Source organism: Mus musculus, chromosome 17 (assembly GCF_000001635.26).
Source record: "Mus musculus strain C57BL/6J chromosome 17, GRCm38.p6 C57BL/6J".
NCBI classification, from domain to species: domain Eukaryota; kingdom Metazoa; phylum Chordata; class Mammalia; order Rodentia; family Muridae; genus Mus; species Mus musculus.
The window spans coordinates 9,319,635-9,342,538 of NC_000083.6; the positions used below are offsets into that span (position 1 = coordinate 9,319,635).

General features: G+C 40.2%; 2 pseudogenes; both read right to left on the reverse strand.

The window, feature by feature from the left end:
• On the reverse strand, nt 562-1,763 carry Gm8492 (predicted gene 8492; annotated as a pseudogene).
• The window catches only part of Gm7947, a 79,161-nt pseudogene continuing 58,475 nt past the window's right edge, over nt 2,219-22,904 (reverse strand).

Here is a 22,904-nt window from a genome sequence, read left to right on the forward strand (position 1 = left end):
GACATTAACTTGATCTGCTAAGAACACAGGACTCAGAAGATACTAATGTAGTCACAGAATTGTGCAACTATCAACACCATCTCATGTTAGAAGTTTGGTTTTCCTCCAAGAAAGAAATGCTTTACCGCTATGCAGTGACTTCTCATTCCCACACTCACAAAATCTGTCAAGTTCAAGGTTATCAAGAATCTAGTTCACAGCACTATAGACTCTTCTCCCCTAGGCCTTTCCTGCATGTGAAAAAAAAATAATGTTTTCATATAACACAGTGTTGTGTCCATCTATATTAACATATCTCATGTTATTTCCTTTGATTGCTGAGTAATATTTCATTGTAGGGATGAGCCATTTTATTGGCCCATTAATTATTTGGTTAAAATCTGGGTTATTTTTGTTATTAGGAAAAACCCTGCTATGAACAAGAGCATTCAGGTTTCTCTGTGGTCAGCTGCTATTTAACTGGTCAGTGGTTCCGTGGTTGCCTCATGGACCCATGTTTTCTGGACACTCTGCTCTAGGCTATTTGTATATGGATGTTTCCCTTTCTTCCTTTTGGGGGGGGGGTGCAGAAAACTTTATTGATGGTATTTAAGAGAGTAGGGAGGGCTCCCTAGGCCCCTCCTGTTATTATGGGGGCCTGGGGTGGAAATTGTGAGGGAGATGTTCAATGTTGGGGGCTGAGTTGAGACAGAGACTCCTCAGCAACCGAGGCCCTCTCTCTTGCTCTCAGTGTCCTTGCTGGGGTGAGGTCCAGGGTTTCTTACTCCTTGGAGGCCATGGAGGCCATGAGGTCCACCACCCTGTTATGGTAGCTGTATTCATTGTCATTCCAGGAAATGAGCTTCACAAGGTTGTCATTGAGAGCAATGCCAGCCCCAGCATCAAAGGTGGGAGAGTGGGAGTTGCTGTTGAAGTCGCAGGAGACAACCTGGTCCTCAGTGTCGCCCAGGATGCCCTTCAGTGGGCCCTCAGATGCCTGCTTCACCACCTTCTTGATGTCTTCATACTTGGCAGGTTTCTCCATGATGGACATATTGGGGGTAGGAACATGGAAGGCCATGCCAGCGAGCTTCCCGTTCAGCTCTGGGATGACCTTGCCCACAGCCTTGGCAGCACCAGTGAATGCAGGGATGATGTTCTGGGCAGCCCCACTGCCATCATGCCACAGCTTTCCAGAGGGGCCATCCACAGTCTTCTGAGTGGCAGTGATGGCATGAACCATGGTCATCAGCCCTTCCACAATGCCAAAGTTGTCATGGATGACCTCCAGGGGGGCTAAGCAGTTGGTGGTTCAGGATGCATTGCTGACAATATTGAGTAAGTTGTCATATTTCTCATGGTTCACACCCATCACAAACATGGGGACATTGGCAGAAGGGGCAGAAATGATGACCCTTTTGGCTCCACCCTTCAAGTAGGACCCGGCCTCCTCCATGGTGGTGAAAATGCCAGTAGAATCCACAACATATTCAGCATCGGCATCACCCCATTTGATGTGAGCAAGATCTCGCTCCTGGAAGATGGTGATGGGCTTCCCGTTGATGACAAGCTTCCCATTCTCGGCCTTGACTGTGCCGTTGAATTTGCTGTGGGTGGAGTCATACTGGAACATGTAGACTATGTAGTTGAGGTCAATGAAGGAGTCGTTGATGGCAACAATCTCCACTTTGCCATGTGGAGAGCAGACAGCAGTCCTGGTAACCAGGCACCCAATACAGCCAAATCTGTTCACACCAACCTTCACCATTTTGTCTACGGGATGAAGCTGGCACTGCTCAAGAAGATGCGGCTGTCTCTGGAACAGGGAGGAGCAGAGAGCCAATGTTTCCCTTTCTTAATTATAGAAGCATCATTTCTGGGTGATAGTTGTCCACTGGGCTGTTTGAGTCATCAATGGTTTTCTTTCTTTTTTTTCCACTAAAAAAAGCATTAATTCAGCAGTATATTTGACAACTCTGAGTTTATTACAAAAAAATGGTTATGTATATAATGTATCCATGAAGTCTCTACGAGCTCCATCTACTAAAGATTTCTTAAAGATCTTTGCCTTTCTTTATGGCTTTCTGTGCTCATCATATGAACTTCCTGATACAAAATGTGAAGAAGAGGTCTCAAGAATTTTAAAAGAACTTGGGTATCCCTTTACACTCTCCAAGAGCTCCACTTTATTAACTGTCAGATATGTCTAAAAGGTCAATCTATCACCTTATCATAATTTTGGGATGAAATATTACGTTATATCTATGAAAGATTAGTTTATCTTCATTTGTCAGGAGCCTTAAGTTGGGCAGCGTTACTCTTATACACCTCTGTGATCTCTGATGTTTTCCAGGAGATCTTTAGACATGCATTCTTCATACTTTCTGTCGGCTTAAGCATTCTGTTCTTCAAGATGTTTCTCCAAAGACACTATGTGTGTAGCAGCCATCTCTCAAAGACGTTGTAAGTTGTTTCCCACCTTTCTTCTTTCTTCAGTTGTGGTCTGCACAGTTAACTGGTATTTCTGCTCATCCATGGCCTCACCGAGGCCCTCCTTCACCCTCCTCTCCAGCAGGTGCTTGTGTTCCTCCAAGGATTCAAGCTCACTGGCACACTTCTTGTCTTCTTCCTCAGCTTCCTTAACAGTTTGTTGGTTAAAGGTCATCCAGCTTTTGAACCTCTTCCTTCAGCATCCTCACAGTCCTCTTGCTTTCTGTTCTCATGGTGTTCAGTTGTTCTAAAGTATCCTCCAGACCCATCCTTTTTATTCAGAGCTTTGTTCATTATCATTACTTCATCAGTTTCATTCAAGAGTTCTTTGAGAGGTGCATATACTTGACAAGTGTATTTGACAAGGCAGTTGGCACCAGCCTCAGGATTAAACTTAATTTCAAAGTTGTAACCTTTGGAATTCTCAGCACCTTTGGGGATAAGCTTTAATTTTCTAGCCAACTTGTGGTACTCTGCTAACTGTGCTTCAAGCGCCTCTTTGCCTCTGGTGTATTTTAATTCCTCATTCCACATTTGTTGTTGTTCAGCTTCCAGGTCTTTGCTTAATTTATTGATAGTCTGCTGCAATTCATTTTTTCCCATGATTTATTCTCTCAATGTCAGCGGCTGAATACTTCTGGTTATCAGCGATACTCTGTAGTTGAGTGTTTTCCTGTTCCACATTCTAGTTCTAATCTACCAATTTCTTCATCAAGACTGCTCAATTTCTGTTTCAGAGTGGATGAATGAGACTCCGAGTTGCTCACGTGTGCTTTATCGTTTTGAACATCTGCTCGTTAGGAAGCTTTCAGTTTCCTCAATGATATCAGATGACTCTGTTCTTTTTCTCTTTCCTGTTCCAGTCTTGCAATCTGTTCATTTAGTGCTTTGTTTTCTGCTGCTCATGATTCCAGCTTGGACCCATCTACCTTATACACGTCCTTCAGCTGTGCCTGCAGCTCCACATGCTCCTCTTCGAAGCTGTTGGCCCTGGTCATGAATTTCTCATAGCATTTTTTTGGTATAGTCCAAAACCAACCTATTGTGTTTAATTACATGTTCAGTTTCTTCTCCCCAGAGCTGCCCATCATCAAATAAAGGTGAGCTTTCTTTTATGGTACTATGAATCTTGATTCAGTCTGTTAGCCACACCAAGGCAGCCACATTGTGAGGCCACATGTGAGGGGATCTCACTGTACACTGTACACGTGGTGCTCTTGGACAGTGCAAAGGGATAGCCAAGTTTTTAAAAAATTCTTGAGACCTCTCCTTCAAATTTTGTATCAAGAAGTTCATGTGATGGGCACAGAAAGCCATAAAGAAATCTTTAGTAAATGGAGCTTGTAGAGACTTCATGGGTAGTATATATATATATATATATATATATATATATATATATATATATAGTCATTTTCTCTAAGAAACTCGTACAGTTGTTGAATACACTGCTGAATGAACACTGTGTCATTAAGTGGCCTTGGGTCCTTGATTTTTACCCATGTCCAATAGTCCTTTTCCCAAATATTGAGACTTTTCTTTCAGATATTGGTTTGTGTGTGCTCAGCTTTCCAAAGGTTGATCTTTCTTTGGTTTGAGGGGGTATGAAGGCCTTGGTATATTGATGTCCAGGGACCTTAACTCCTGCATAGAGAGACGGCCAGCACCACAGGTGGAAACTGAACTGTGTTTCATGCTTGTAACCTTTCTCTTGGCTTCTCAATGAGACCCAGCGCCCAGCTTTCAGTAAAATGCACGATGGCACACAAAAACAGCTGCCAAAACAAGAGCTTTCATCTTGGTCAGCCCAGGGCAGTTTGAATTCATCAATGGTTTTCAAGATGGATGTCTTCAATGGTCTTGGATTAACCTCATCTCTGTCAGAAAAATTTGAAATTTTCAGCACAAAATTTTCATGGTATCTTTTATGCATATATTGGTATCTTCTTGTGATTTCTTTTCCATGATTGATAATGGTGCTTCATGGCCTGATATTCATGTCTAGTGCATCTTTTTGGCTGGAGTAAGTACCCTTCAGTTATTGTTATTTTACATTTCAAAAGTTTCTTCTACCTGATAGAAATGGTGTTCATATATGTAACTTTTCATGTGTTATCCTACATTCTGTAACGTTCCTTTGCATTTTTATAACAGTCTTTCAATGGGAAAAATGATTTCAATTTTAGTGAACACCCACAGAAAAGTTATATTTTCAAAGGATGGTTTTCTTAGTAATTGAGAGCCTTGTCAAAATAAAGAATTTGATAGCTATCAGCTGGTGAATGGGGAAACCTGTTTTGGTATAGCCATACAACTGTATATGACTCACCAGGGAGATATCACGGTGTCAAAACAGTTGAATGTTAGAGATGGCATTCTAAATAAAAGGCCCTAGAGAAGTGGTGACATATAAGGTTCTCTAGATATGAAATTATAAGGATGTAAGTGATATGGGGTTGGAATGGCACTGTGGATGTTTTGGAAATAGTTAAATGAGAATATTTTGAAGAGATGGAGTTGTTATAAGACTAGATTGGAGTTAAAGTAGTATAATATGGTAACATTATTGAGAGTCATTGGACCATACAAACGGTGAATTTTATAGTTTGCGGATTATTCTTCAATCTTCAAAAGTTAGACCAGTTATTATAATCTGGCTCCTCTCTTATATCCACAAAAGAAAAGCAAAACATTAGAGTTCAGGAGGAAAAAATGAAGTCAGCAAATATCTTAGAGCATCTCTTGATTCCCCTGTGTGCTCCTACAGCCTAAATTTGAGGGTGTTTTCAGAGACAAGCACATGCTGTCTTAGTTGGGTTTAAGGCTAGCATGTGAAGAAAATAAATATAAAATAACCAGTGGTCAGGTACCAGAAACTCCAGGTCATGTGCAACAGCATAATTGGTGAAGTGGGCAGGTAGGACTCCTGTCACAAAAGGCCAGGGTATTGGGAAATAGAGCACAAAAGACAAAGGCAAAGGGATGATATTAACTGGCTTGGACTATGGAGAGGCTGGGAGCCAATGATGATGGCTTACTCTAGATCAGTGCTTCTCAACCTTTCTGATGCTGTGACCCTGTACTACAGTCCCTCACTTGTGGTGACCCTCAGCCATAAAATTATTTCCCTGCTATTTCATAACTATAATTTAGTTACTGTTATGAAACATAATGTAAATATAAGTTATGTAGCTCCTGAAGGGGGTTGTGACACACAGGTTCTAGCCCCTGCTCTAGAAGCTAGACTAACCCAGGTAACTTCTCTGTGACAACTTTCCAAAAGCAGGAAGACCTGCTGCAACTTCTGCATTTGAAATCCAGATGGAGCTTAGGCATCTAGAACTAGTGGGTAATAATCTAGTCTAGTTTTATTGTACTAGGTTTGTATAGTTGACTTTATTAGCCATGGGAAATGGATCAGGGTCTACTGATTTGTCATCACTACAATGTTTCAATCTAAAACATTCTGGTGACATGGGGATTTGCTTTTCAGTGACTCACTCAATCATGAGCCCATTCACTAGGTGAGCAGATATGATTTCCATCAATAAAATTATTTTCTCTCTTACTGAAAGATGATATTTAGTTATTCATGTAAAGTATCTATCAGTCAACTCGACAATGCCTAGGATAAGCTCATACATTTTTTTTTCTAAATATAGCACCAAGACATCACAAAGCTGGTATCGTGGGGTTTCATCTTCAGACATTAATCACTGAGGACAAAATGTTTAATTCCCAACAGCACTGTGCAATTGTGCAGATGTAGGGGTGGGCAGGGTCTGGTCTCACCCTTTCACGTTCTAGACCACAGTAATAGATTGGCCCCGAGCATGCGTGCTGTGTGCCTCAGGACTGGTTCTGGTTTTCCTGGCTGTACAGCTTCTCTTGGCCTCAGAACAGAAAACCTGTTTCTTTTATCTCAGATTATATTTTCTATCTCAGATCACCAGAAACTTCATAAGGCACAAGAGTTACTAAATAGCATTAATTTTAGCCTCAGGGATGAATAAATTATAGGAATATCATTTACTACATTTAGTATTTTTAATGTTAATTGGAGCACTTGGTATATATCAGCATGTGAGGATACCTTATGTGGTAAGGCAGCATTTGCACATAACCACCATGGCTTATCTGTGTAAGTTCTGTCTTTATCTGGCCAGGGTGTGTGAGTTATGAATATGGACAATGAGGAAATCATATTGTCATCCAGAACTGTAGTTCTGGTCAAATTGTCAAACCTGTCTTCACACAGATTTCTATATTAAAAAAAAAGTAGTTATGACCTCTTTGAATATCATATAAATCACCATCCATAAAGCCCTTAGCATAAATATTTAGCTTGTAGTTTGGCTCAAGTTAGCTAAAATTATAGTCACACTCCATGCTCAAATTGTCCATTGTTAACAAGTATAGATGCTGTATTCTGATGCTCTCAAACACCAATAGCAGACAGTGAAATGAGGCTTGTCACTCTGTTCATTATACACTTATTTGAAATCAACAGAAATAAAACATGAATAATTTAACATGAAAAATAGATTTAAGAGGATACCTATTAACTCACAGAACATCTAGGAATCCAGAGAAGATGACGCAGAAACTGCACAGGCAGAAATAGTACTCTACTGCCCAGCCCATGATGCAGCACGGCTGGGGATGAACATCGCTGTCTAAACACACACTGCTCGTAATGTACAGTACAGTACAACCAATTGTGCCATCATGGAACATGAAGGGAGGACATACATGGGCACCATCTCCATGAGGCTAAGTTAGCCTCTTTCCCCAGGGCCTCAGGTCAGCGGGTGACCATTCCCAGTATGCCAATGTGATCAGGAGCTGAGAATCCAGGTCACGCTCCCTGCCTTGCCTGTGGGGTTGTAGAGAAGATCACTCACAACTGTAGTTCCCAGGAGAGGAGAGACTCTACTTCTTATACCAGGACCTTCTTGATCAGAAAGGAAAATCTAAGGCTGACCAGATCTACAACATACAAACAGCCCTCAATGGTGTAGTATAATAGATCTAAGGCCTCGTGTGGAAGATCAGGACTCTTTGAGCCCTCTCAAGAGCCTGTAGCACCTCTATCTCACTTTATCCATCACAAGGTCGTCCTCCACATCATCTACAAAGGGGCGTGTTTCCCCCTTTCCCTCTGTCCTCTTTGCTGACTAACAATCACTGGGAATTTGCTCCTGTAGTGGAATAGCCATGTTGCCTGCTGAGGGCAGCTGAGTCAGAAGAGCAGAGACTGGGTTGTAAGGGTTGCCCTGTGCTGACATCATCAGTACAGACACAGCTGACTGCTCAGAGGGCATCTGGAGCCGCTTCCATGCTTCCATGCCTGAAGTCTGCTGTTGTATTCTCCCTCAGCTTAGACTGGCAGCTAGATTTCCTCAAACTTGAGCCTATGCTCTCTTAGGAAGGACTACACTGAGTTTTCATCTCAGCAAGCAGTGGCTGAACAAAGCCTTTGTTTCTACAACTTTTCAAGCAATCCCTTAAACTTTGTCCCCTGGCTTTTGTGTGTCCCAGGGGTACCCACTTCAATGTTGTTCCAAAGAAATAATGTAGGCTGAACATGGCATCTGTGTAACTGGAGTGACTATGAAACCCTTGACACAAAGGGCCTCTCTCGAGTGTTTTCACAAGTAGGGTAAAGAATTCTACTGCCACTCCATAAAAAAGCCAAGATTCTCATTATGAGATGGCATTGTCATTCCCTACAATAATCAGAAGCACCACATTTAAATATGTATGACTGTGTGCATATAAATATTCATATTTGTACAGTTTATTAGTTATACCCTATGTCACTAAGCCCAGGAGTATGGTAATAAAATTTACAATACACATGCCTCATTTCAATATTTGAAATACTTAGTCTTTATGAAATATCTGGTAACTAGTAATGCTAATATAGAATTCCCATGCTAGAGTAGTGAACTTTAAATATTTATATGAAATATAAAAGTTATTTTATTACATATACACTTATACATCTGTTTTCTGATCCATAAAAATAGCTAGAATGTTATATGTTAAGAATGGAGAGTTACATTAATCTCTAGAGAGTAAAGACATTGGGAAAGACTTAAAGGTTCTTGTATAACGCCTTGTCCATAAACAAAACTCACTTATTCATCCGTGAGTCTTTGGGCAGGGGAAGCTCGGAGGGTAAGTTTACGCAGGAGTGTCACTTTCTCGTGGTTTCTGAAACATACAAGAGAGAAGAGGCAGATCCAAGTTCCTGTGTAGTATGAAGATGCAGAGTGTGGACACCATCCTTGAAGAGAGCCCTCTCCCTCTGACCGCAGGCATATCTAGTATATAACAGGAAATCCCACGGCTGCACATCAACCAGAAAACACAAAGCGCCTGAGCAGCAAGAGTGTGCATGTGTGTGTGTGCATGTGTGTGCATGTGTGTATGTGTGTGTGCATGTGTGTGTGTACATGTGTGTGTGTGTACATGTGTGTGTGTGTGTGTGTGTAAGAGAGAGAGAGAGAGGGAGAGAGAGAGAGAGAGAGAGAGAGAAGAAACTCAGAAGAAATACTTGGTATTTAGTTTATCTAGTTCTTAGTCTTATAATTTTCTTTTTAAAAAAAAATCTCTACAAACCAAATCTCTAAGCTATGAAATAAATGTTACCATAATTATTTTGAGATATTAAATTTATGAAATGAAAAAAAATCACAGGTTATTGTAACTTTTATTTACAGTATATCAAGTAAATTCATCTGATGTACCTCATAAAATTAAAATGGTTTAAACATCAAGGAACAAGATATCAGAATACATCAGAGTAAATCCAAATATTGAATCCAACACAGACTCTAGAATTGAAAATTATAATAGAAATTAAATGGCTAAATGCCAAGGTAAGAAGAATAGAGTGTGAATTGCTGATAGGACTGGGAGGCATAGACAGTGTGAAGAAATTGCACAGGCACGCTCTGAGTGGACAGCCAGGTGCTCACTACAGAAGTGTGAGGAGAGGCACAGTGCCCTGGAGGAAACACCAGCACACTTACATCAGAAACCCCAAAAGGAATGGTGAGGACAACTGAGGGGGTGTCACCCACAAGTGAACAGATTTGTTGAACAATAATAACGTATACACCGAGGGAACCCATTGAGTCTCAACCATAATGTTCTAAATATTCATGCAAGACTGTCTCAGTGAAATTACAGAGCATCAAATACAATGAAAAGCAGAAAAGCTGCCAAGAAGAAAGCCACATGGACTAAGCGAGATAGACAATTAACTAACTGTTATGTTCTCTACACCCACTCCAGAAGGTCAAGACAAAGGCTGGTGGCCCCAGGGACCTAGAAAAAATACAATCAATCTAAAAATTTTTATTCAAGAAAATAGATCTTTGCAAAAAGGATAAATCACAGGCAAAAAGAATTGAGATTATTTTCTGCATTCTAGCTTTCAATGACAGAATAAGAGTATGAGAATGTGAAAAATGAGAAAATATAATCATGAATATTATATATAATATAAATTAACATAATTATATGTTATATATTTAAATAATATATAATTTATATATTTATATAAAATATCAATCATGAATAGATCTAAGTGATAACTTGCAGACCATGGTAATATTTAATATGTAGAAACAAATTATGATGCTATCATGGATAATGGTAACATCTAACTGTGAGTAGTTACTACAGGAAAATATGCATAATCCTACAGTTTAGGAATAAAGTAAATACAAGTATACATTTTAGGATTTGATAAGTATAAGATGGACAATAAAACTTTAGATACATCATTTAAGGAATGGCTACAGAGTAAAACTCGGCTGGATAAAGTATAAAGGTGGTGTAATGATCTCAAAAGATAGAAAGCAATAGATAATCTGAAAGTGGGTCAGATCAAAGATAAACGGGTTGTGGCCTCAAATGTTTCTATCATCTTAATGAGTACACTGCAGTAGATCACACACTTTGAAAACCAGCAGTTCCCCATGGGACCTCACTGAAGAAGGGTCGGGGAGAATGTAGGAACCAGAGAGCAGGGTAGAGCCCGTGAGATGCTCTGTTTTGGACATGGCATGGCTGGTGAACACACAACTCAGGGAAGCTATAATTACCTACACAAGACCTGCATAAGAGCAACAATTAACCATTCTTTCAGGGCGTGGGAGGAGCTCGTGGAGATGCACCCCTGGCTGAGGAGCAATGGCTGCTAAAGAGGGAAGAGTCACTTCAATTTGGTTGTGGATTCGAGGTTGTCCATGAACCAGTCAGTCCATGACTCCTTATGCATGCACATGGGGGTAGCACTAACTGTACTGAGCTGAGCATATTAAAAAGGTAAATAAAACACATTTTTAAATGAAGAGGTAAAGTTGGGAGGCAGTTATGTTGAGTTGGTTTTGAGGACACTAGGAAAGAAGATTTGGGTGGTCAATATGGGTGAACTTTTCAACGACTAAGTGAATTTTTTTTTTCCTGGCTATCCTGGAACTCACTCTGTAGACCAGGCTGGCCTCAGAAATCTGCCTTCCTCTGCCTTCCAAGTGCTGGAATTAAAGGCCTGTGCCACCACTGCCCCGCTAACTGAAAATATTTTAAAATAAACATGTTCTATTTACCACAAAAAATTATATGAGGAAAAAAAAAGAATGGTTCTATAACAATCCAGTGTATTATGGTTAGAGAAAAAATATAAATTAGGAGAACACCTAGCTGAAAGAAATTGGCAACGAAAACGGGATGTTTGTGTGGAATAAGCCGATGGCCTCTGCTCTGGCAGCAGCAGCAATAATTTCATTGGGAGAGTGAAGCATTCAGCCAGAAACACAGTGAACTCCCACATTTACAGCCTCCCAACCTGTTCCTCCCCCTCTCTGTCCCATGTCACATACACACAAAACACACCACAAACACATACACACATACACACACAAAACACACAATATAAAACATACAACATACCATACACATCACACACACACACCACACAGACCATACGTACCACATGCAGACATACATACCACCCACAAACATAAATACCACACATATCAACACACATATGCACATACACAAACACACCACCTACACACTATACCATGCACAAAAAAACACTACACACACACTATATCACACACAAACACATACCACACACCATACACAGCACACACTACACACACCACACACACCAATACACATATAAACACTCAAATGCATATACCACCCACATAAACACCATACATACACACACACACACACCACTACCACACATATAAACACATCACACAACACACACAGCACACACAAACATTTACCTAACTCCAACTAGCTTACAAGACAGGAGCTCAATACACTCCAGTATCACTCAGTGCTCTTAGCTCCTTTGCTTTAGAGTAATATTCTGATGACAGCTTGATTTTAGTAACAAAAAGGTCCTACTAGATGATGACGCAGATTGGGCTGGAGAAAGAAGAAAATTGTCTCTGTACCTCTGAGTGGGAGAAAGTTGAACCTGTGTGTGTTGTATGTGTTGTGTGTGTGTGTGTGTGTTTTGTGTGTGTGTGTGTGTGTGTGTGTTGGGGGGGCGTTGGGGGGATGAAGGAGAAAGGAAGAGAGAGGTCTTTGCTGATTGTGGAGGTGATTATCAATTCTTAGGCAGCAATAAGCTGCCTGAAAATTCATCCACACCCCAGGATGGATGCACACTGGGGGAAATCTGAATGGAGTCAGTGGATTATACAAGCACCATATCCTGACTGTGATAGTGTGGTGTGCAAAAGCAATCTAGGCACTGTAGGAAGAATACCTCTATAAAGGCCCATACAGGGGCTGGAGTGATGATGGCTCAGTGGTTAAGAGCACTGACTGCTCTTCTGAAGGTCCCAAGTTCAAATCCCAACAACCACATGGTGGCTCACAACCATCTGTAACAAGATCTGACACTCTCTCTCTTCTGGAGTGTCTGAAGACAGCTACAGTATACCTACATATAATAATTTTTTTAAAAAAAGATTCATACAGCTTTTACATAATTTCCCAACATTTATCTCAAAACAGGAAGCTCTGAAAAGTGAATGCCCTAATGTGTCAAGAGATTAGACACTGCAGAAAGGGAATTATGCTCAAAAGAGAAAAAAAAGTAGAATATTAAAATAAACCCTAGATGAAAAACACCTTCTAAAAATAAAGGATTGTTTTATAAATTCATCCATGAACATTGTCATGCAGGTAAAGGAGGATAGAATGGTTGTGTTCTAAAAGACAATAGTGAGGAATATTCATAATATAAGACACCAGCTCCCCATATGAATAACACAGTGAGTATTGTGTGTAGGAGATATAATAGTAAAACAGATAAAAATGCAAAGAAGAATGAAAATGAAGTCTATTCGCTTGTAAATAGCTATGACTTATAATGAAGTTTAAGACAGAAGCTCATGTCAGTGGAGCGTCTTCGAACCTGCACACGTTTGTTCTGCACACTGAGGATACATTCATTACAGCTGAGAGTACAATAAGCATGCTCACAGAAAGACAGGCCATGGTATCCAATGCCATCTGTTCTCTACCCAGAAATACTGAACAAACATTCAATAATATTTAAAAATATTAGGCTTGGCAGGATGTTACACATCTGTAACCCCAGCATTTGGGAGATGGAGGGTCAGGAGTTCAAGGCTAACCTTGGTTCTATTGTGAATTCAAGGCAAACCTGGGTTGTGCAACACTTTGTTATAAATGCAGAGGTGAAAGAGGGCTACAAGGGAACTCTGTGAGCAAACATTAACTCTGACAGTTTCTGGACAGTGATTGACAGTTGGCCCTTCACATATGTCTCTGTATCTGCAGGTTCAGCCAAGCGTGGATGCAAAATGTGTTCTTAAATGACTCTGTTCTGAACATTTGCATCCCATTTTCCTGGTCATTATCTCCTAAAGGTACAGAATCAAATCTGTTTGTACAGCCTCTAGGCTGCATTAGCTATTCTAACTAAGGAGAGATGATTGACAGCGAACTGCAGGAGGTTGTGGCAGATTACAGGCACAGGTATGAGCTCTGCCACTTTATGTAAGGTCCTTAAGCATCCTGGAACCAGAGCCCAAACCACTAAGAGGACCACACTATCAGTAGAGGTTAAACTATGCTTACTTCACCACTACAAAAAAGCTTTGAAAAGGCCTTTCAGATAACCACAGCAGGTTAGTTAAAGTAAGGAAATGTAGACACACTGTGTGGGAAGGTGGGCGGTTTAACTTGAGTGATGGAATATAGTCAAGAGGTCCCAGTGAAAATGATGGCTATGACATCTCAGGGTCAGAGAAGACACTGCCCAGGAGGTAGAGCAGTGGTGGGTTGTAGGAAGAGTCATCTGTAAAATACCAGGGGGTTTAACAACAACAACAACAACAACAACAACAACAACAACAACAACAAAACCCAAACCAAACAAACAACAAAAAATGACTGAACATTTAAGGTGTTGAGAGCAAAATCTGCTACCTAACACATTTGTAACTAGAGAAGAAACTAGAGCAGAAAAGAATATAGGGAAAATAACTTTCAAATGTCAAGAAAACCACAACACATATCCCTAAATATAGCAAATACTTAGCAGTATAAACAAGCAAGCAAAAACCAGAGCGACATGAAAGCTGAAGATACACACAGACACACAACCACATACACTCACACACACACAGATAGAGGGACACATAGGGACACACACATACATACACAAATAGACACACACAGGCATACAAACAGACACAGACACACACAGAGACACATACATTCACAAATACAGACACACACATACACACACACACACACACACACACACACACACACACACACACACGGAAAATAAACTACAAAAGGCCATAAAACCATGAGATGGTAAAATGTTAGCCAGAAGTATAAAGTATAAAACAATAAAATTCAAAGAAATTTAGAAATAAATATTTGAGGAATGAAATATAAAGTAGTTTTCGACAGATATTTAGAAACTTTCTCTGAAGATGGATAATATTGCACGTGATGATGATCTGGTTCTTCACAGAGCAAGAAAAGTGTTTCAAGGAAAACATTTAAAAAAATTACCCTAGTGATACTAAGATAGGAAATACATACACACGTGCATGCACAGGTACACACACACACACACACACACACACACACACACACACACCCCTTTGATTCTACTTCAGTAAATTGTATTAACAAAAATATTAAGTATTGATGAAGAAAGCTAGTTGTACATTTATTTACTGAACTATTATTTACGTTTGAAGTTCTAGTGTATACTGTCCAAGGTGCAGTTTTCAAGTCTGTTGCCTTATGGATTTGCCAAGTGTGTGTGGAACTTTCTTACCTATGGTTCCATTAAGATTCAGATTTGATATGTTTGTGTGTGCATCTAAATCTATATATGCATATACACATAAATAGGTATGTGCGTATATATGTTCATTGATTACTTAAAACAGCAATAAATCATGCTTTTGTGATATAGGTGTAATTTAAATACAAATCGATAAAGTCATCTGCTGCGAGGGTATGCAGGTAACAATTGGAAAATATTATTATAATAAATAAAAGATGCAATTATAATCTCTTAGACAATTATTTAAAATATAATTAAATAATGTAGGATGAAAGCTAGGAAATGATGTCAAAATGATTCTCCATGTACAGATTAGGCAATGTAGGAACAGCTCTACTAACTGTATAATAACTAAATGTGTAATAACTAAGTAGCTTGTGCCAAGTGCACGGGATTGTTAGCATGGGTAGGAGAGAAAAAAATTAAACCAAAGAAACTTACAAGCATACAAAACATATAATTTATAATAATAATTATTCCAACATACTATTGTTAGGTTTAACATAAACATGCTTGCACCTGTTTTGCACCATAGGGATGCACAGTCCAACAAAACCAAATATTCAGTGAATTATAGCTTGATCAGGAATGAACAAAAATGGCTGGTTTGTAATTGTAAGAGGATGAATCCAACCACTGATTAAGTTAAAGAGATAGGTAGATGAAGATATAGTCATCTTTTCCCCTTTTTTGTATGTTTTCCAACCATGAGTAGAAACAGACAATAGTGTTCAATGGGGAGCTACACAATATTGAATTAGTGACCAATTTCTCAGCCAACAGAGAAAGCATTCCCCCCCCCCACACACACACAATTTAGGAATACATTCTTAAGTCTATATGGTCACCAAGGTGGGCCATATAATAACAATAAACCGAGTTTTAATGATTTCAAAGGACTCAGATAATAGTCAGAGACCTCTGGTTTCTCTCTGGCATGTGGTAATCTTGAAAAGAAAAAAAAAAGGGGGTCATGAAAACAGCAGTCATACTGTACACTTGTAAACCAGCAATGAGAGACTGAAAATCTAGGAGTATTTGGGCCCAAGAGTTCAAAGACCATTTGAGCAACAGTAGCTGTGGGCATTGGTGACTGGGGAAACTGACTCACAAAGGAAGTGGCGGGAGCCATGAAGGTCATTTGGGTGTCACCAGGGACACACGAGGAAAGGTTGTGTACACATTTGACAAACTCACCAAATGATGGAATTAAGAAAGATCTATGCACTAGTTCGCATGTATATAGTATATCAACAATTTATCTTAAAACTAAAATTAGGCCTCTAGTCCTGTTTCTTTGTATGTATTTTTTCCTACAAATAAGTAGAATTTAGTTAAGGAGAAATCAGCCAGAAGTCACCGTGATGTGTTGCTGGCTTCTTGAGTAGGAGACACATCAAAGAGACCTGGCTGTCTCCAAGATTATTTAGAAGCCCAATATCTGTTAAGAATTCAAATGATGAATTTTAATTGTAAGCCTCCTCTAAATGTTTATTTTATCTTCAAATAAGCTTAACTATTGAGGGTTGGGTTGACTGGAGTCTTCAAGTGCTTCAGACCTTCTCTTATTCTGTTAACTACTAAAAGGTCCCTCCTGGCAACTTCTAGCCTGTCCTCATGGCAGGTATGGTGGCTTGAACATTCCAATGAGCAGATACCCAGAGGAAGTCAGAAACACTTCAAGCAGGGCTCCTGCTGAAGTCTCAGCTTCTGAATCTGGAACCCTCTGTCCAGTCAAGGTGGTTTCAGCTAACCTCAAACAAAGTTCAGTCCTTCACTTCAGCATGGTAAATCTTGGTACTGCTAGGTTGTCCTGATGCAGCAGCCAGAGGGACCCAATGACAGTGACAAGTCAGGAAAGACACTTAGTGACTCATCAAAGAGTGGATGATTGACAGGAAATGAGTGTCCTAATGTGAGTCCTTACAAGACTGCCTGTGACGGGCAGAAGTAGAGACCATTCCTTAAATGATGAGAACAGTCCCATACATGGGGCCATAACCTGTCTCCATCTTCAGAAGCAGGGTACTTTCTAGTCTCATCAAGTTTGGCTTCTGTCCTTTGTAGGTTCCCTCTTCCCCCATGAATTACCACAAAATCCCAGGCTACAAAAAGAGGTCCTCCTAAGAGTTTCTCCTGCACCGCATTCTGCCAACGTGTAGGCTTGACACCAAGGCAAGAACTGAAGACTTTCACGACAGAGCAGGGAGGAATCCACCAGAAGTCATGATGCTCTGAGGATTGAGAAGGCAAGAGATGGCAGTGAAGCTGAGGCTGTGGTAGACAGACCACAAAGTGGGGGCCTGGGCTCTAAGGAGTGCAAACCTGATTGCTAGGTTTCAAGAGTAGAAGGTCTCAGCATCCTATAACCATTGGGTATGGGTTCTCTAAACCAAATCAGCTTCCCCCTGATAACTTGTTATTGTATGACTTCATTTTCAAAAGCTTGCAGCTCCAAGTCTCGAATTCTCAGAGACTAGAACCTCACGCCTCTGGACCAGAAAGCCTGGCTTCAGAGTCCCTGAAATGTCTGCTCTCTTAGGATTCTCCTTGCTGTGAAGAGTCACCATGACCTCAGAAACTCTTATAGAAACACATTTAATTGGGGTCAGCTTACAGTTTCAGAGGTTTAGCCTATTATCATCATGGCAGAAAGCATGGCAACATCCAGGCAGACATGGTGATGGAGAAGAAGCTGAGAGTCCTGCATCTTGATCTGACTGTTGCCAGGAGAGACTGACTCTTCCACCCTGGGTGGAGCTTCAAAGCCCACCCCCACAGTCACGCACTGCTTCCAACAAGGCCACACCTATTCCAACAAGGCCATACCAGTGCCGCTTCCCATGGGCCAAGCATATTCAAACACCCACAATGTCCATCAGTGTATCAATGTCCACCTTGATGTATCTGCATAGAGCAGAAGAGACCCCCAGCTAGACACTGTACTATACAAATGGGGAGATGAGAAATAGAGAGAAAAGGGGGCAAGGGCATAAAGAGAAGCAAAAGATAGAAGACACAAACAGAAATATTTCCAAAGGTAAAACTTAAAGTAGAACGTGTGCCATACTGCCAAATGTAAAGTTATGTCAAACTTTGATTTCCCACGGGTCAAAGGAGCTATCAAACCTGGTAGTACTGTTCTTTTCAGTTAATGAAGAAGGCAGGTACATATCCAGGTACATATATTCCTAGGTGAGGCAGATGGCTCATCTTACGCATGCTGACTTGGAAATTCAAGGCATGGGATAGCTCCTCCAGTATCTAGAGCTGCACTCACTTGTGTCCCCTCGAAGGAGATGCTAGGTAGGCCTTCTTAGGTCGAGTCTAGGAAAGGCACAGGGCAAGCCTGCTTATGGATGCTTGCTTTTCTGTTTCAAGCTATGTCCCCTGCAGAAATGTTCAGTGCAGCTCTGCAGAGAGTGCCACCCAACCATGCAAATGAGTTCCAAAATGACATGTGCCACCGCAGGTGTGTGTATGTGGGCGGGGTGGGGGGAGCTGCTGTGAGGGGCTGTGCAGGGTAAGTGACTGTTGATGGATTGACTGGTATCACTGAGAAGCCAGGAGCCATTGATTTCTGCTCTTCAGTCTTGTCACACTGACCTTCTCCATGCACGAGAGGAAAGGAGAAAGAAAAGTGGTCTGATAAGAGGTCCAGAGCAAAGAGAAAGTTAAAGTGTTTCTCCTGCTGCTAATCATTGCTCCTTCCACATGTCCTCAGCATTGTGCCAGTCACGCACTCATCCCATGACCAGATTAATTGAGTTTCCACTTCTCCTGTGGACGGGTTATGGCCAGATGTATGGGGACTGTACTCTCATCACTTAAGGAATGGTCTCTACTTCCTCTTTCATGCTATGTGCTACTGTTGTTCCATGGATATTTCTGTCTTATTCAAAATGTACTAAGAGTAATGATTAGCAGACAAGGATAAATGTTTCGTAGTGGTCTTCACTAACTGAACTGGGGAGGATCCATGGCTCAGCAATCAAAAGTACGGTCTGCTCTTCCAGAGGACCCAAGTTCTGCTCCCAATGCTCACGTGATGCCTCACAACCTTCGGTAGCCCAGGTTTCAAGAGATCCAACGCCCTCTTCTGGGCGCCATGAGCACTACACATACATGGATCATGAACATACATGCAAGCCAAACATTACTAAACATAAAAATACATTTAAAATAGAAAAAGAAGCTCCAGTTATATTTTACGTTTGTTTTCTGGTACTTAATGCCAGTCAGGGGCAACATAGATATTTTTTTAATACGCTCCATAGTATTTTTCCCTGTATTCATGTATGTGAATTTGGCCATTTACATTTTTTTTTTTTGCATTTTAAAATATTGAGCAAATTTTTGATTCTGTTGATAAATGCCCTAGATTATGTCATCTACCTGATATATAACATAGTCTATGGCCTGTTGGTCAGCATGTTTGCCTTTATATGGGGAACAGTCACAATCTGAAGATTCCATGTGATGCTTGGGTGGGGCCTTGGACTTACTCCCACATGACACAGTGAAGAACAATCCCTGGAGAGCCAGCTCTGCCAATTGATGGCTTCCTGACAGGATGCCAACTATTGAGGCAGAACACACCACTAGTCAACATCTGTTTAATGATAGACAGCTGTAGCAGCCAATGATGCTAGCCCTCATATTTCCCACCAGCAAGTAAGTACTGCAGCCTCTGATTGGTGATCACTTGACTTGCTTGCAGAGATTTAGCTGGGCCTCTGCTTTCCACTCATGCAAGAGCTTGCCAGAGTCTAGTTCCTTAAGATCTTCAAGAGCTTAGCACCTTGCTGGGTCATGTCAGCTATTAGATGCCCCAAAATCTTTTCTCTTGTCAGCCTTACTCAGGTGTCTTCATGATTCCAAGGGAAAGTTGTCAGCATGAACCTGTTTGGAGACTGTTGTAATACCGTTTAAGTAAGGACTGGTCTGTTTTTTATTTTACGTGCATGGATGTTTTGCCTGCATCTACATAGGTGTAACCATGTGCACACCAGGTATTCACAAAGGCCAGAAGAGAACTTTATGTCCTATGAAACTGGAATTGCCGACAGTTGTGAGTGGCCGTGTAGGTATAGGAGATCAAATTCAAGTCCTTTGTAAAAGTCGCAAGTGCTTTTAACCATTAAACCATCTCTCCAGCCCCTAAATATAATACAATTTTAAGATAATATGTAACATTCAGTCTCACATGTCACATCATGTTGGTTAAGAGCATAGCAGAGGTATAGCCCACAGTTAAGTTATGGGCCTCACACTGATAGTCGCTAGGGGATTCTTGAACTCTGTCCATGATACAACATAGCCCCCAATAGACACAAGGAAAAACCCCATTGTATATGCATGTATAGTTTATATCTTGTTGGTTTTATTGTATGTTTCTAATTAATCACATAGATTCTTCTTCCTTTTTTCTCTCGTATCTTCTCTTTGATTTTCCCTGTCCTCTTCCCTTGACACTGAGAATGTTACTTGTTGGGAGCAATGGAGCTGATAGAGCTAAAACCCTCTACAGCATAACCACATCAAATGTGGTTATTGATGCCACGTCATTGAGTATGGCAACTGGACATTTTGTCTCCTATGTATTTGCTTCTGTTTTGATAGTAATGTTCAATGTACATTTCAGATCCTATACCCACTACTAACTCCAATCACCTATTTTCCCCCATTTTATCTTAAATTTGTAAGTAGTTCTACATTCAGTATTGGGTGTAGCCCTGTATGGCTGATTTCCTACTCTCTGGTTTTCTGAAGTCAGTTCTTCACTTGGTTTCTTGGAAGGAGCCTATAAGAGTTACAGTGCCCAGGGCAGTAGGGATTGAGACCATATCTTAAGTTTGCCCTATACAATCCATTTTCCATGGATAACAGATTCTTGCTGGGATACAGTATTTTTCCCAAAGATGCTTGAATTTTACTTCTCTGTATGTCACATAGCACTTTTGTCTTGAAACATCAAACATCTGCACCATTTTTTTTAAGTTAAACTCATTTGAGTACATCTTTATGTTGGCCATTCTATATTGATATTATCAAGTACTATATTACTACTCAGGGTTCTCTAGAGTCATAGAATTATGGAATGAGTGAGTATATATAAAATATATTATTTATATTTGATATATTATTGATACATGATATATGTATATGGTATGTGATATATGGTATGTTATATATGATGATATATGATATATCTAGAGTCATAGAACTTATGGAATGAATATATGTTATATATTATATGTATTATGTATATTATAATATATCCATTCTGTAAGTTCTGTGACTCCAGAGAATATATATTATATATGATAATTTATAAGTATTTTATATAATATATAATCATATATATAAAGAAAATTTATGGAATGACTTATAGGCTAGAGTCTAACTAATCCAACAATGGCCAGCTGTGAATGGAAAGTACAAGAATCTAGTAGTTGCTCAGACCCATGAAACTTGATGTCTCAGCTGGTCTTCTGTACAAGTTGGAATCCTAAAGAAGTAGGCTCCAACAGATGTGCTGGCAAGTGCAAGCAGGCAAAGAAGAACAAACTCTTCCTTCTTTTGTCCTATGTATACCTCCAGGAGAAGGTCTGGCTCAGATTAAAGGTGTGCCTCAAGATCTGGGTTAAAGGTGTGTGTCTTCCAGCCTCATGATCTGGATCACCTGTGTACCCTCCCTTTCTGGAACTATATAGTGCATTCCAAATATAGTCAAGTTGGCAATGGAGAATAGCCATCACAAGTACAATATCTGTGTTCACACATTAATTTCAGATATCTGAAAACCATATTAAAGGGAGGCTTCCTTGGCCCCTTTCTTTATCTTTCCCTTGATTAGTTTTGATCCTCTGGGAATCCCACAGTTCATAGGCTTTGTTGCTTTGGCAGAAGCTCCATGCATGTTCTTTATTCCTGAATCTAATTTGATCCCTTGATTGCATTCAAGTGTTTCAATCTTTTTCTCCTTTCAGTTTTAATGATATCAATGACTTTTATGTTAATTTGCTCTGTATTCCTTCTAGTTTATCATTCCCTGTAAAAACATATGTTTATATTTTATTCCTTTCTATAGAGATCCTATATGTAGGTCTTTGCTATGATCCATGTGGTAATTTCATGTCCGATCATTCTTTGTGTCTTGTTTAGATAACTTGAAAAGGCAGTCTGAGTTTCCACCAATAATCTTTTCATGTGATTTTGGATATTTTTAATTGTCAATGAGTGTATATTTTTATCCATGAATAAATTTTCTTGTAATTAAAATCTTACCTTTATTCTGTAGTTGTTCATTTGTATATGAATTCCACCTTGGTACCTGGCAGGCACAGGCTGGGTGAGGCTACTTCCCTAATTTCAGTGTCCTCCCTTCTGTGGCTTCTGTGATGCCATGAAATCTTGGTGGCTTGACTCACGATTCTGTAGTTTTTTTTCTGGACCTTGACAGCCTTCTCTGCTGTTTGTCTTACCTAGGTTCTGGGCAGTTTTGAGTGGGCTCTCAGCAGCTTTCCCTCCGTGTGCACCTCTGAGGTGGCCCCAGTGTGGTGGCTTCGAGAACAGAGCTGGTGGTGGCTACCACTGTCACTTCTCCTGTGAGGCTCAGTGAACTGCACCCTTGTCCAACTGGTGAGACATTTCTTTTCATTTCAATTTTAATAGGAAATAGAAGCTAATGTATAATTATGTCAGCCTTTGGAAAGGTGGAGAAGTATCAGCTACTACCTCTACCACCTTCCCTGCAAAACTATTTTATGCTTGACTCGTTTACAACTGCCTACCCGTTCTTTTTTGTCCCCTTTATCAATTTTCTTCATATTTCTTTGACTTTCCAAGTTGCAGTTCATTCAACATTTTTATAAAACTGATCATATTTCTCATTAATTTTACCTCCTTTCCTCTGATGCCTCTAATCACAGAGCCTGCTTCTCTTCTTTCAAACAGACCAGCAGCTCTCATGACCAAGGTTCCATTTTTCTATCTGCCCCAATAGATTTCCAGGTACTTATGATCACCCAATTATCTATTTCCATCATTT